Source organism: Ischnura elegans, chromosome 9 (assembly GCF_921293095.1).
Source record: "Ischnura elegans chromosome 9, ioIscEleg1.1, whole genome shotgun sequence".
NCBI lineage: Eukaryota > Metazoa > Arthropoda > Insecta > Odonata > Coenagrionidae > Ischnura > Ischnura elegans.
Window position 1 is genome coordinate 104,593,412 of NC_060254.1, and position 14,312 is coordinate 104,607,723.

A 14,312-nucleotide genomic window follows, 5' to 3' on the forward strand; every position below is an offset into this window, starting at 1 on the left:
ATTTGAAGCGATTCCATCGTGCCTAGCTGTCATGTCGTATAAATTTTGCTCCATTTATGTTAATATGATTTATCATGTTATGTATCATCATTCTTTACCGTTATAATATCGGTACACACTTATGCCTCTTTGGAAAAGTAAGAGAGAATGTGTCCACCTCTCTCCTCCTCCCTGGGTTCCTCACTCTCTCCCCCATGGCTCAGCCAAGAGCGAGGAGATGCAGCGGTGAGTTCATTCAGCTGAGGGAGAAGCTTCAGATATGCTCAATGAAAGTTTTTCAAGCTGTCTCTCTCTCTCTCATGCAATCACTCTCCTTCTACTGAATGTAAAAAGTGGCCGTGTAGTGTAGACACGGAGGCAGAAATTTGCTTGGGATAGTTGGTGCTTTTTTGGTAAGGGGTTAGCCTATACTGATATTTCTCGATGACAATTATGTACTTTCAAATCAATGAATGAAATGCAAGTTTGATAAAAATTCCTATGTCATTCCCATCCCCCCTGTCAGCCTGGGATCAATAGATAAAAGGTCTTTGAGCTGTACTTGGGTGTTTTGGGGGCCTTCTTTTGTGCAGAAAAGAAGAATAAAACAATCTCCCTTCAATGCATTGGGGGAGAAAATATTGATATCTTTTTTTTTAGCTATACCATACAACCAATGGAATTGATAAAGAAAATATGACTGATATTGATTAGCATGTAAATGCAAGTCCATCAATGCATTCACATCATTGTCTACTCTGGCAAAACAATAGATGACTAATCTGAAAAATTTTCCTGCTCATAAATTAATGTTGATGTAAGCACAAAATATTTTACTGGTAATATGTGCTTTAATTAATAATTTTCTCCAGGAATAAGAGCAAACACACATCAATCCTAGAGATATTTGTCAATAAATTCAATGCCAAGTTTAGGGTCTCTAGGGATTATTTCGTGCAAAATAACTACGCCTTATGTAACAATGAACAACTATCAATTTATTACCTCAGCAATACAATTGAGTCGCACTGAGAGAATCGGCGAACCGCGATGGCCGCTGTTTCAGTCCAGTTCCGCGCTACAGCAGGCAGGTCTAACTCGCGTGGGCTCAGGGATGCTACTCCCGGTGAAGGGTGCCAAATCCCCAGGGTACCATTACCCTGCCGGCACCAAGGGTCCTTCACCTGTCTCCCTCCAGGCGGACTGTCTTTCGTGGTAGCGTAAATGATTTGAACGCTACACCTAGCACATGGAAACCACAATTAGACAAGGGACTATATTCGGAGAAATACAGTACTAAAATTTTTGAACCTCTTTTCTGACCAAAAAACTAATTACCATTCAATCATGGACACTTTCAAATAATATCTACTCAGGGAAAAATTTTTGCTTTGTAACTGCTTTGGAAGCCTTTTGAAACTGCTTTGGAACACCAAAATCTGCATTGGAACTGCTGTGAAACTCATTTTCACTCATTTGTACCAAAAATTAGAAATATGAAGACGTTTGTAACTCATTTGTGATCCCCTTTGGAACTCCTTTGTACAGAGTGTGTTCGTTTGGAACCGCTTTCTACTCATTTGGAACTACGTTTGAACGATTCCCTGTAAACCATAATGGTTGCCACAACGTTGCAGCAACGTCTCACGGCAACCAACTGGGAGTTCCATGCAACGTTGTGACAACGTCTTATTTACTGCCAAACGTCCTCCGTACTACGTTTTCACAACGTCTTCACAACATCTTTGCAACGTGACACGTAACATGATTGCAACCTGCCTGCAACCTTCTGTAAACCATATAGGTTGCCACAACGTTGCAGCTACGTCTCACGTCAACCAATTTACTGCCAAAATTTAATCCTTACTACATTTTCACAAATCTTCGCCACCAGAAGCGTAACGTGATGCAACCTTTAATAAATAATACTTTAAATTGTGTCGTTTCAAAGGAAATTTTTTTATTATTCCTTATTTACAATTTGTTTTCCTTTCCTCCACCCTCTGATGCCTTGACTCAGCGTGCCTGAACCAGTCAATTGCCTTCTCCTTTATGTGCTTATGGCCATATTCCTTTAATGTGGGCTTGCAACGGAAAGCATCTGAAATTAAATTTTAGTAAGGATTTTAGACACAAGTAGTTTTATTGAACAGTTCCCATTTTGAAATAATTTTATAAGCACAACATACCAATAATACAGGCACACGTTCTGGTGGCACAGAACTGGATTTTTTTAGTGTTCATTTTGGAATGGCCGAAAAATGAAAATCTCCGACCAAGGTTATTGGTAAATAGGTGGTATAACATGCCGAAAACACCCTCAGTAATGTTATTCCGACCTCGTCTGCATAACTCTACAGTCTGAAAAATCAGAGGAATTTTTACAACACAAAAAAACTCACAAATAGCTACTTATAAAAGCCCATCAAACAAATGACACTCAAAAGTTTTATTTTACCAGAGCTGCGTGGAATGGCTTTTTGAGGAGTTCCACCTCCAGGGCATCAAATTCTTCCATTGTATCCATGGGGAATTTCCAGGTCAATAATAAGTCGTTGTCACTTTCATCTGGCATCTGGCAGTTCGACTTAGCTCTTTTCAAAGCCCGAATTTCCTTTAAAATTTCCAGCTGCGTCTTCTCAATTCTCTTTAAATACTGAAGAAGGTCTTCAGAAATAACTATGGGACCAGAAGAAGTTTACATTACTAAAAAATATGTATAATGTACTTTTCATCTTATTATAAAGGTGAGAAGTAAATTGACTATAATATAATTAAGACAGTAGTTTTTATAGGGCCATTTTTAAATAGATGCACATAACCAATATGATGTGATGGTCAGCTGATGAAATCAGCAGGATTAGTATTGCACTTGCCACCTAGGTCAGAGCCCACAAATTTGGACTTTCTATGAGGCAAGAGTTGGCAAATTACTTCATATGAAATGACAAACAAGGGTTTGAGACACGAGCTTGGCTGCATATACTTAGTCATTTTCTTAAGCGATTCTATTATCATTACTGTCATTACATGAGATCTTGAAATGACCTCGATAATTAAGGCGTAAGCAGTTAATTTTCCCACAAAATCCACCTGATAAATTTAAGGCTGGAGAGTGGTTTCTTTACTTTAGAGAAATAAAAGTTTAGTCCAAATGTTAAAGAAATAAGCAAGCACAACAATAATTGAATGTCATTCAAAGAAAACAGAAATTATCTCATGATATTTTTTAGAACAGCCAATCTTGAAAATCATAGGAATGGTAATAAAAATAATCGAATGCTAGGGTTGTATTGAAAGGGAGAGTACTAACTTTGAATACAACCCAAGAGACTAGAGAGCATAATTCAATTCTGGGCGCTGGACAGCACAAAATAGCAAAAGTAATGTCCTTGCAAGAATTTCAACAAAATGCAAGGATGGATTGCTGATAGCTCTCAAGGAAAATACCTAAGCTACTGACATATGTTGGTCTCATTGAAGTATTTAATTAATAGAAATTTGAAAACTTTACTTACAGCTTAGAGCCGAATGAATGTGTGTCTGTCCAAACTTTATGTTCCCTTTAAGGCCTTCCAATAAATAATATTTTGCAATATCATCTAAGAATGATGCTCTCAACCCACGCCTTGTTGCATCAGGTGGAGTGGAACCCCCAACTCTTTTCAAAAAATCAATCTGAAATAAAAATTATTATACTAGGGATAATTCATTGAACCAAAGGCTGTACACATCCACTATGACAATTTCACATGAAGAATACTGGGTGTCCCATTTATCTTGATCACCCGAAATAACTTTTTGTCCAGATGGAAATTCAAAAATGTGTCAAGCAAATGTTCATTAGCCGTCAGGGGGACATTAATTAGCATGATTGACTTCCTTGTAGCTTTATTATTTACAAAGATATGAACAGCGGTATGTCTTTTTAAAATGGCACCCTATATTTTTTATTTGGCAGTTCATTTCCTCTCCTAAAGACTTATTCAAAAATGTAGCACAGTGGACCATTAACATAAACACAGTGTTATGAAAAATGTCTGACTCAATAGCACTTAGTGCAGGAAGGCGGGTATTGGAACTACTCCACCAGTCATTCATAAAAAATATAGGGTGTCATTTAAAAAAGACATACCACTCTTCAAATCTTTGTAGAAACAAAGATACAAGGAAGGCAGTCATGCTGATTAATGTCCCCCTGAGGGCTTATGAACATTTGCTTGACACATTTTTGAACTTCCATCTGAACAAAAAGTTATTTCGGGTGGTCAAGATAAATGGGATACCCTGCATAATTGGAATCAAGATCAAACAGTCTGCTTGCTTAGAAGAAAACAATATTAGGGAGCCAACGCATCTCAAAGTCTTTGATCACTCTATTGAAAAGTGCTTCAAGCAAACATAAAGGAAGATGAATCTAAACCATTTCCTATACTGGGCTGGGTATTAATAATATTACCACAGATAAACTGATATTCACTTTATCATTATGGCCCAATGGTTTTATCCCTGAGTAATGTGCACAAATAGACTTGCATCCAACAAATCAAATCCCATTACTTATCCCCTCTTTAACAAAATCACAGTGACATCTTTAACTACAAAAAATTATCAAAAATGAGACACAAAATTGATTGAAATGTTTTCTTTTAATAACAATTACCTGATTGGAACTTTGATCCAAAACTTTTTACATCATCATGAAGATGTTTTTGACATGAAGCTACACTTAAACCCACTACACCTAAATGAAAAATAAACACTATAAAAAATGTAAATAACTTTAAATGACTCAATAAATAGTAAAGCCGAGAAGTTTTTCTTCATAATCCTCCCACACTACGGTGATGCAATGCGTCAAGCATTAAAATAAATTTAAGTTTATGCATATGCAATGTTTTTCAATCCACAGAAGATGGATTGACTGAGCTGTCTCAGGAAGTGTGAGAAGGTTGAAAATATTAAGAATATGCTTCATTTAAAATAAAAAATGTTGCAATAAGCAACACTTCTACTTACCCAGATTCTGATGAAGGAAGCAAAAGTAGAACTTCAGCGGTTGATAAACTTTTGTTGGAGAAGTTTCGCAAACATAACACTACAAAATTACGTAGTAACAGTAGATGATTGCCTAGGTGCTGGTGAAACAAGTAAAAGAAGAACTTAAGAGGCTGATATGCTTCGGCAGGATCAATTCCGCTCACGAAGAACACAACACAGTTCACGTAACATTATTAATGTGCACATGAATACGACAACGGCCATCAAACGCCCATGGCCGTTGGCATGTTGTTTTTCTCTCGATGGAAATCGACTATTGGTGGAATCGACCATCGATGGTATCCACAATCGATAGCTCGACATCGCGGGCGGGAGTCTAAATCTTGGTAGGCGAAAAATTAAGTTTCGCCTTATGACTTGAGGAATAAATCCCACTGGGAAATATATCTTTTTTGTATCATCGCCTTAGTAGATTAAAAAGCACGAGTGAAATCACATTTCGAAGAACATTCTTCTTTATGAAACGAGGAAAACTTATCATGGCAAGATTTTTTTTACATCTTAAGGGAATTGATTGATTTTTTAATTAATCTGCATTTCGTAGCACCCCAGGTGGACGGCGTTCTTGGGTGTTCCGAAAAGAAATGATGAAACACACTGTAACAACTGTGACTCAGTTATTACATACACAAAAGCCTACTGTCAAAATATATACCGCGAATATCCCACAATGGTTCGCAATGTCTCTGGGACGAAATAGGAATATAAGGGATCAAAATAGGATATTCCAGGAATATCCTCTGCTGTGTGGGTACCTATTCTTTTAGCTCAATATTTTCATATTTTAATGAATGAGGGAAAATTGTTGTAAGGACGTTGCAAAGCAACCTGTCTGCAACGTTGCAAAGAGACCTAAGTAGCTCTGCAACCTCGTGCAACCTGTCTGCAACGTTGCCAGGACGTTGCAAAGAGACCTCAACAGCCCTGCAACCTCTGCAACCTCGTGCAACCTGACTGCAACGTTGCTGCAACTCATTGTGTTTACAGGGTTCGGCAGGATTTCCAGACGTCATCATTCGTATTGTAACTGCTGTGTACGGAGAAAATTCATTTGGAACTCCCTTTGAACGAGATGACAGGATTTCCGGGCGTCATCATTCGTATTGTAACTGTTGTGTACTGAGAAGATTCGTGTATAACGGCTTTCCATACGTTTGTAATTCTTTGTGAACAAATCCATGCGATTTATATACGTCATCATTTGTTTTGGCACTGTCTTCTACGCGCCAACATACCATGGCCAGGTTCAGTCTGATACGTTTGGTCGAGAAAACGAAAATTCTTTAATATATGCAATAAAAATGCATACGTGGTTTAATAAGAAATAATCGCAAGTCAGTTGATAGAAACGGAACTCCCAAATAATCACTCGAATTAGTTTAAAAATTATTCTATTTTCCTTGTGGCTTAAATCGTATTTTTGGGTCCGATTTGAAATGCGACGAGATTATCTTCACTACGTATACGGTATACCGAGAATTTTGGTTGCGTATAATAAAGGTATTCAATAACAAATTCATGGCGCTCGCGTTTTTTTGCGTTTCCAACTATATTATTATCGTAAAAATTCAATGTCTATACTTTCAAAGTATACTTCGCAATTATAAATATTGCGAATTTTACGGCATATTTGCAACCTTTTCTTTCATTGCTTTCGTTCTTTGATATTACCGGAAAAGTAGTATTTTGCATAGATTAATATACATAAAACCATAGAGTAAGTATATAATATACTTACTCTATGATAAAACATACCGATCATGTATTGTCTTCGCGATCCCTAGGAAATGGTTTATGTCCATATTTGGATCCGTATTTTAGGGCTGAATTTTTTCGCCATGAATCCCTCCTTCGAAAATATATTTCAATGTCGAGGTTGACAAGTTCGATTACCCGGAAAGGCCTTTTTTCGCATTTCCCATTGCATTTTCAGATATTTAACATGACGGTTTTCAAGAAAAAATATCCAGAAACGAAGGCATTTCACTCAAAAATGGACACTGAATGATCCACATCAACCACGTAAGATCAGAATTAAGCTCTCGATAACGACTTTCTTGACCACCAAAGTGACTTACCCCTCACTCCCCCATATGAAAACATGAAACTTATGTTAAGCTTGTCGAGCTTGAAGGTCTTTCGTTTATGGCTTTGCAAAGGAATGGAGCTATAGTGAAATGGCGGCACTGCCGCACTTCCATTAGTAATAGTCATTTTGCCTAAATATCCGAAACAGACAAAAATAAACTTCAAGAAAATTGAATACGCCATCTTGAACTGCTTCAAAGCAGGTGGCATGGTGTACAAATGAGTTTCAAAACGGATGAACGAGTGGTACAAACGAGTTCCAAATTTAAATCCAAATGAGTCCCATAGCAGATTCCAATAGAAATCCAAGGCAGTTCAAAATATGTTACAAATGAGTTGATGACATGGTAGGATGCTAAGACGTCAATAACTGCTGTGTACCGTGTTTCAATTCCACAGTAGTTCAAAAGCACATACAAATCAGTGGTACAAAGCAGATAGATGACAGTTCCAAATGACTTACACAGCAGAAATTTTTCCCTGAGTAGCAATAAGACTTCATACCTGCTTCTCCATCTTTCACATTTCAGACCTATGCATTCAATTTATTCAGACAGGAATGATGTACCACTATAAATTGAATCATATTCTCAGGAGCCATGTGCCAGTAACAGTGTCGTGTAAGCAATACTTAGGTGTAGGTAGTATGTTGCAATAGGTAGTATGTCATGTTTCTTTTTAAAAGAGAAAATAATTTTGAATTCAATTCTTTCAGCACAGTTAGCAAGAAATTAACACTTTATGTGCGGATGACATATATATATGTCACGAGGGCTTTTCCACTCAGGCAGATGACATAAATGTATGTCTTCGGGAGTTCGTTCTTCCACTGGTCACTAGGGCGCTCCGAGCGTGCCTAGCGTTACTTTTTCATCCTCCCGCAGTTAGGGAGTGACCTTACACCATTGCGGAAGTGTCCGTTTCTAGTTCTACGTGTTCCTTCATTTTTAGTGTTTTTTTGTTTACTTTAGTGCTATTTTTGGAACAATTTGACACGTTGGGATTTTTCTTTTCATAACCTTCACCTATTCTACATTATTCTTATCGTAAGTATCATCATCATGTCTTACATATGGATTATTTTTTTTAATTTGTTTTTTTACCTTCATTTCTAAATTATTCATATTTTATGTGCTATCACAAAAATTATGATAACTTTTTTATTAAATATATTTATCCCCGTTCCATACTCACTACATTATAAAAAAATGATCTTAGTGCGGTGCTTCAGTTAATTATGATATATTTGAATTTCTTTTCAAGGAACTTTTTTTATTATTGCAAATTACGTTTATCCTGGGTGATTTTTTTTGGGTCTTTTTCCTACTCTTACGGCATATTTCCTCAGTCATTGCTCCACATCAATTACTTATCCTCTGTTCATTATGGTGTTTTCATTTTGTAGGTCATTAATACATTCTAGTGTTAGGTACAGATACAGTCTTTACTTTCATAAAAACTAACATATTAATCACATATGCAACACTCCATTACACAAATAGCACTATTTTGCTGGATAATTTTTAAGGCTCAAGGTTGGAGTCCCTCCCTACCAGCCGCACTCCCAGAGATTATTTCAACTTGCAAATGATATTTTCTTTGGAATAATCCTCTCATAGACGGAGAAAAATGCAGAAAGCATTTTCATCTGAAATCCTTCACCAAGGTCCTTCACTAAGGGCATTATGGATTGGAAGCCATTGGACAGGGAGAACTGGAAACTTGGCTGGGCCTTCTTCTCCACATGGGCGCAATTAGGGTTAATACGATTTCTAACGATTGGAGGTCAGAATTAGTGCGAGTACCGATTTTCGGGAGAAAATGTGCCGTGATAGGTTTTTAGGAATGATGCAGGCTCTTCATTTCTCCGCTAACCGCGAAGGCATCCGTAGGACAGTGACTACGATTTGCCTAGAATGTGAAGGTCAACCAGGGCTCTGTCTAAGGCCTTGCTTTCAAATACATCATAAAAATTTGTGAGAATTTTTATTGAAATGTTTCAATGTTGCAATAACTCTGAGGTAACATAGATTTGCTTTGATAAAAAAAGATGTTTCTTCCATAAATATATATTTTTCTTGCCGTTCATAATTGTGTGTTCTACTTCTGTGACTCGTAAAAATTAAATCTACGGCCGTTGAAACAAAAAAATACACGTAAAACCTAATTCCAAGATATTTTCGTCATTAACCAAAGGAATCAACGGTAGAAGAAGTATTATAAACGGAAATATGAAAAGTTCACTCCTTCATACAAGGAAAATTGCATGTGTGTAATGTGGGTTGCTCGAATTGTCAATTACTGGTGACGGGTGGCATACATGTATGTCATTAACGTTTTTTACAAATTGCGAGAAATAGAAACAAAAAAAATTGCAAATTCTGTTGTATTACTTCCAAGACCACCGTTATGAAGGAAAATCACTAGTGATGGGTCGGTTCGATTCCTCGATTCTTCGATTCCTCGATTCTCGACCAAGAACCGGAATCGAAAACGAGTACTTGCCAAGGTGAAAAATCGATTCCGATTCCAGTAGTACTTCAAACAACAAAATATACGACCGCGTTTCCAACAGTTATTTGAATTTTCGCGCCACGTAATCGTAATGACAAAACACATCTTCTATGGATGTGCGAGTACTCGAAAATTCAAGTCGATCGAGTAGTTGGTACTCGACTCGAGCGTTTCGAATAGCATTACGAATGTCGAGTCGAGTAGTTAAGGTTACAGAGCTTTCGAGGCTAGAAGGTCCAGCAATCTGCCGACAGGAAGCGCTATCATAAAACTCATGTAATAACGCAGTTTTTAAAGCTGATAAGTCATTCTAATGCCTCGGCCAGGTAGTTTCAGCCTGCCGAATACACTATAGTTGTCGACGTGGGCGCCGAATACCTTTACGCCAGCCGCGGCGGCCGATCGTCTTCCTACCCGGCGCACACTGGTCCGAAATCGGAAAAAGCTGGAATAAAGTTCAAAATGACCTTTTTGGGGAGAGAGACTTGAAACTTAGCGTATATAATCATAAATCATTACCAGATATAGATTTATATGCCATTTTACATATATACGAACCTTTAGTGAGATACAGAGGCCCAAACATGACCAATTGTTCGATGCCACGCGAGATATCGTTTTTCCTCAAAAAATCTTTGAATTTATCCAAGTGGTTTTGCGTTGGTATGAGTTTTATGGAATAAAAAACGCAATATTCCTTTGATCTGGTGCTTTGCCTATACTCTCAATGACTTTTAAGATTTTGGCTCTCATCTGTCTGGTTTTACGACGCAAAATGGCCGACCCGTTTTTCACGTGAAATTTGACATAAAGTAGACATTATCTTTCGTTTACGAAAAATATAACTCGGAAAATTTGAACCACAATATAAAGTAGAGATTTCTAAAGAGTACTAATTAGAAATCTAGGAAAAAAAGTCTGCGACGAAGGAAATAAGAGCGATTTCACAATCGCGCGTCAAGGCTCAGCTACACGCCGCGGAACTCTAAGGCTCGGTAACTGAGGCCGATTTTTCAAGTTTTTAAAAACATTAGTCTTGAAAATCGTCATTTAAAGCATGGATAATCATCTCCATAGACTTAAAACACTAAACTGAGGATGTTAAAAAGGATTATGTATACATCGACTAGACCATTTAGCGCATTACTCGAGTGAAAATACTAAGGATTGGATATTTTTCGAAACTATCCCACGCATAAAAAATATGCCCCGGGTATTGAAGTAAAGTGAGGAGATTAAGTCAGCATACTTAAGAGAGAGAAAAATGAACTGTTTCCGTGAAAAACAACAACCGATACACTTTTTCCCTTTCCACCTTCGCCGAGGTGAGTCGCGTGGAAGGGGGAGTTTTCACACCACAAGGCTCTTTTAGCCTTTTTTATTACTGCGTCCGTACGATGTGATATTCATTTGTAGCGTTTAGTTTCTTTCTTGAACTTAAAAAAAGCAAGAGATTTTAAGGTTGATTAAATGACGTGAGAAGTATAGAAGTTTTTTGGCTCTACAAAACTAAAGTTTAGTTCTATAGTTCGTTCGCTTCGTCCACTTGAATTCCATGAAGATTCAAGATCCAAAAAAATCGTTGATATACTTTTTAATAAAAATTCCAAAGTCTCCATAATCTTGCAATTTTGGTAGGAAAGTACTTGTCCAATCACACAAGTGTGTAGCAAAAGGCAATTTTCTGCAGGCAGTAATACTGTAACATGGAGACGTCAAAACCTGCTGGCTGAGCATGTAGAATAATTGGTTTTTCTGCTTGAGAATTTGAAAGGGCCAAATATTACATGATTCACATATGTAGTATGTATGTAATATTTATTACAGCTATGAAAATTTCTGTACTCAGGGCTCTCCCTTGTAGTTTGGATACATATATATGGTCGACATATTATTAGTGCCAATATTTTAAAGTAATAACTATCATGTAACACCACTTTTCAAGTATTTTCTGTTTTGAAATTTAGCTATTATATTTTAATTACATAGTGATGATATGAAAGATGCTTTTGTCAACTGACTCTTTTACAGAGTAATATTTTTAAAAGTGGTTTTCTTGTTTCCTGGAATTAAGTCATATTTTTCTTGGAGCCTATGGCATCAGAATCGATGGAATCGGTATCGGTAGAATCGGAATCGAAATGTCAGAATCGGAATCGGGATCGGAATCGATAAAATTTTGGAATCGACCCATCACTAAAAATCACCCATCCGTCACTGGAGGTTTCGGCAAAAATATCATCCGCATTGAATGTGTTAAATGTATCATTACAGAAAATATGCACATGTAGTCTGATGTACTACAAGGAAATGAAAAGGCATTAGGTATGAACAGCAAAAAAAATGATTATGATAACCAAGTGTAAAAGAAGTAAAAGGCTTGATATGTTTTATCTCTGTATACAGTAGAGAATGTATTACTTGGGTCAATGAATAAAGATTAGGTATCTGTTTTTGAATAATATTAAGTTCAGAGAATTGACTCTTAATGGACAGTACACATTACTTAATTAATGTTTGGCATGGAAATCATCTCACATTAAGAGGTGACCATGTTTTGGTTGAATATAGTCAAGTCCACCCCTGAATGATAATAAAAGATGATGTGCTTGAATTTCGGATAAAATCACTACTTTACAAAAAATAACATAGAACAACTTGAACTGGATGAAAATTATAAGTACCACTCATATCCAGGGCTGATAAACCACCACAAACAATCTTTTTCTGTGCCAGACTGGAGCCTGGGTCGAAGACTTCTTGCAACTCATCACCATCTCCTTTATTTTCATTGGGAAAAGGTGACAATACCATTCACAGAAGACATTCTTGCTTGATGCACTGATGTATGCACACTGCACAGACAATCATTCATTGATTCAGGCATGAATATGTACTTCCAACTGATTCACAGGCGTAAATGGATCATTCCTCTGAGTTTCTGTCATTCTACGAGAAAATGAAATGGAGAAATAAGATTTTCTCACTTTCTATGACTAATACGATTTGAACACAAGCGTACCCAGCAAAGGGCAGGGTGGGGCAGCTCCCCCCCCCTTCCACTTAGAAACAAGAGTCGCAGAAGTCTCTGAGCAAAATCAGTGCTGAACTGAAACAAAAGCATTCAACATATTTTCTTTAAACCCACGAAAAATGATATATATTAGTTTAAGATGTGTAACTAAAATAAAGCTGTTTTTTCAAGGAAATAGTATCTTAAATCCTATTGCTGCTCCCCCCTCAGACCTTGGCTTGCACCCCCTTCCCCTAGAACACGGCTTGTCCTCCCCTAGTAATGATTCTGGGTACGCCCTTGAATTTGAATGTACCTGAACAAATGGAAAAAAAATTTAAATTGAAGTTTTACAATAGTACTTCTACTAAACAGATTATTTGCAACCAAAAATTGTGTCAAATGGTAATTAACAAAAAAGGATTAACAAATACATATCAAAAAACAAAAGAGAGTCAAAAAGATCTCGCTATGATCTTAGAGTAAAGAGAAGGGAGAGCCTTGAAAGTGAGCTAAGATTATATCATGCGTATTACTCTATACAAATTATTTTCATTATATAAAATAAAGTTTAACCTTGGACTTTTATTTTGAAATTTGTCTGTTTTATTTGATTTTCACACTCACCCCTTTGCTTATCCTCATTTCTCAAAAGACTTCTTTGCTTCAATATGTTTACATTCCATGGTCCAACATCCTCATCCACCACACTATCCAGGGGTGGTATGGCCGGGTCGGCTGATCGGTGACAGCCAATGGCCCCATAGCTTATGGGCCCATCACAATGCTCGAGTCTATTAATTTTGAAGCGTACATGAATGGCGTTATAGAAAACTCAGATTACTTAAACATAAGATTTTTTTGCAATTACAAAATTCTAGGTGTTCATTAGTTGCTTTATTTATAAAATAATGACAAAAATTATATAAAAAACAAATTAAGGTGCCAGAAGATAAAAGAGAACGTGACGCTTTTTAGAAAGGGTTATTCAAAAGGTTATTTTAGAGGTTTAGTTTAGATTTGAGTGCATTTTAAAGGAAATTAGGTATACTCTTAATAGATAATAAAACCATAGTAAGGTTTTAATTTTTATTAGCAGGGGAATTTTCACTTTTAGTGCTACTTACTTTGTTTCCTTGTTGTGTGTATTTATTATTCCTTTTACCAATTTTCTACTGATGCCATAAATATCCGACAGTACGTTTCTTTACCCAGGAGATGAAAGCCAGAAATATGTATTCAATGGAGAATTTCCTACACATTTCCTATACCAGATAATGACACAATTTCTCAATAAATTCCTTATTAATCTACCGAAACCTACGACCTGTCTTTCCTTATCTACCCATCCTTCCTTTGCTCTTAAATATTCTTAATGATTTCTTCAGCAATCCACAGTTTCCTTATCCTATGCCTTTCCATCTTTTTGGAAAAGGGTATTTGAAGGGTTATTATATAGGTTTCTTTTATATTTCAGTGCAGCTTTAAGGAAAAAATATTCTTAATAGTAGATGATAGTACCACAATAAAGTTTTAATTTTTACAAGCAGTGGAATTCTCACTTTGCTAGAGCTACTTTCCTTATGAAATTGCTATTTTTCATTAATGTTCATCTTATTTTTAAGAGCCAGAATAGCATGGACATACAATTTCCTAA

At 36.6% G+C, this 14,312-nt stretch overlaps 1 long non-coding RNA gene across 1 annotated transcript; it reads right to left on the reverse strand.

The window, feature by feature from the left end:
- Nucleotides 1–1,167: 1,167 nt before the first annotated feature.
- Nucleotides 1,168–13,525, reverse strand: LOC124165174. Its single transcript, XR_006866143.1, has 3 exons — nucleotides 13,283–13,525; nucleotides 12,327–12,591; nucleotides 1,168–1,221 (listed from the first exon to the last, which is right to left on the reverse strand). It is a non-coding gene; the product is annotated as an uncharacterized LOC124165174 (long non-coding RNA).
- Between the last annotated feature and the right edge of the window lie 787 nt (nucleotides 13,526–14,312).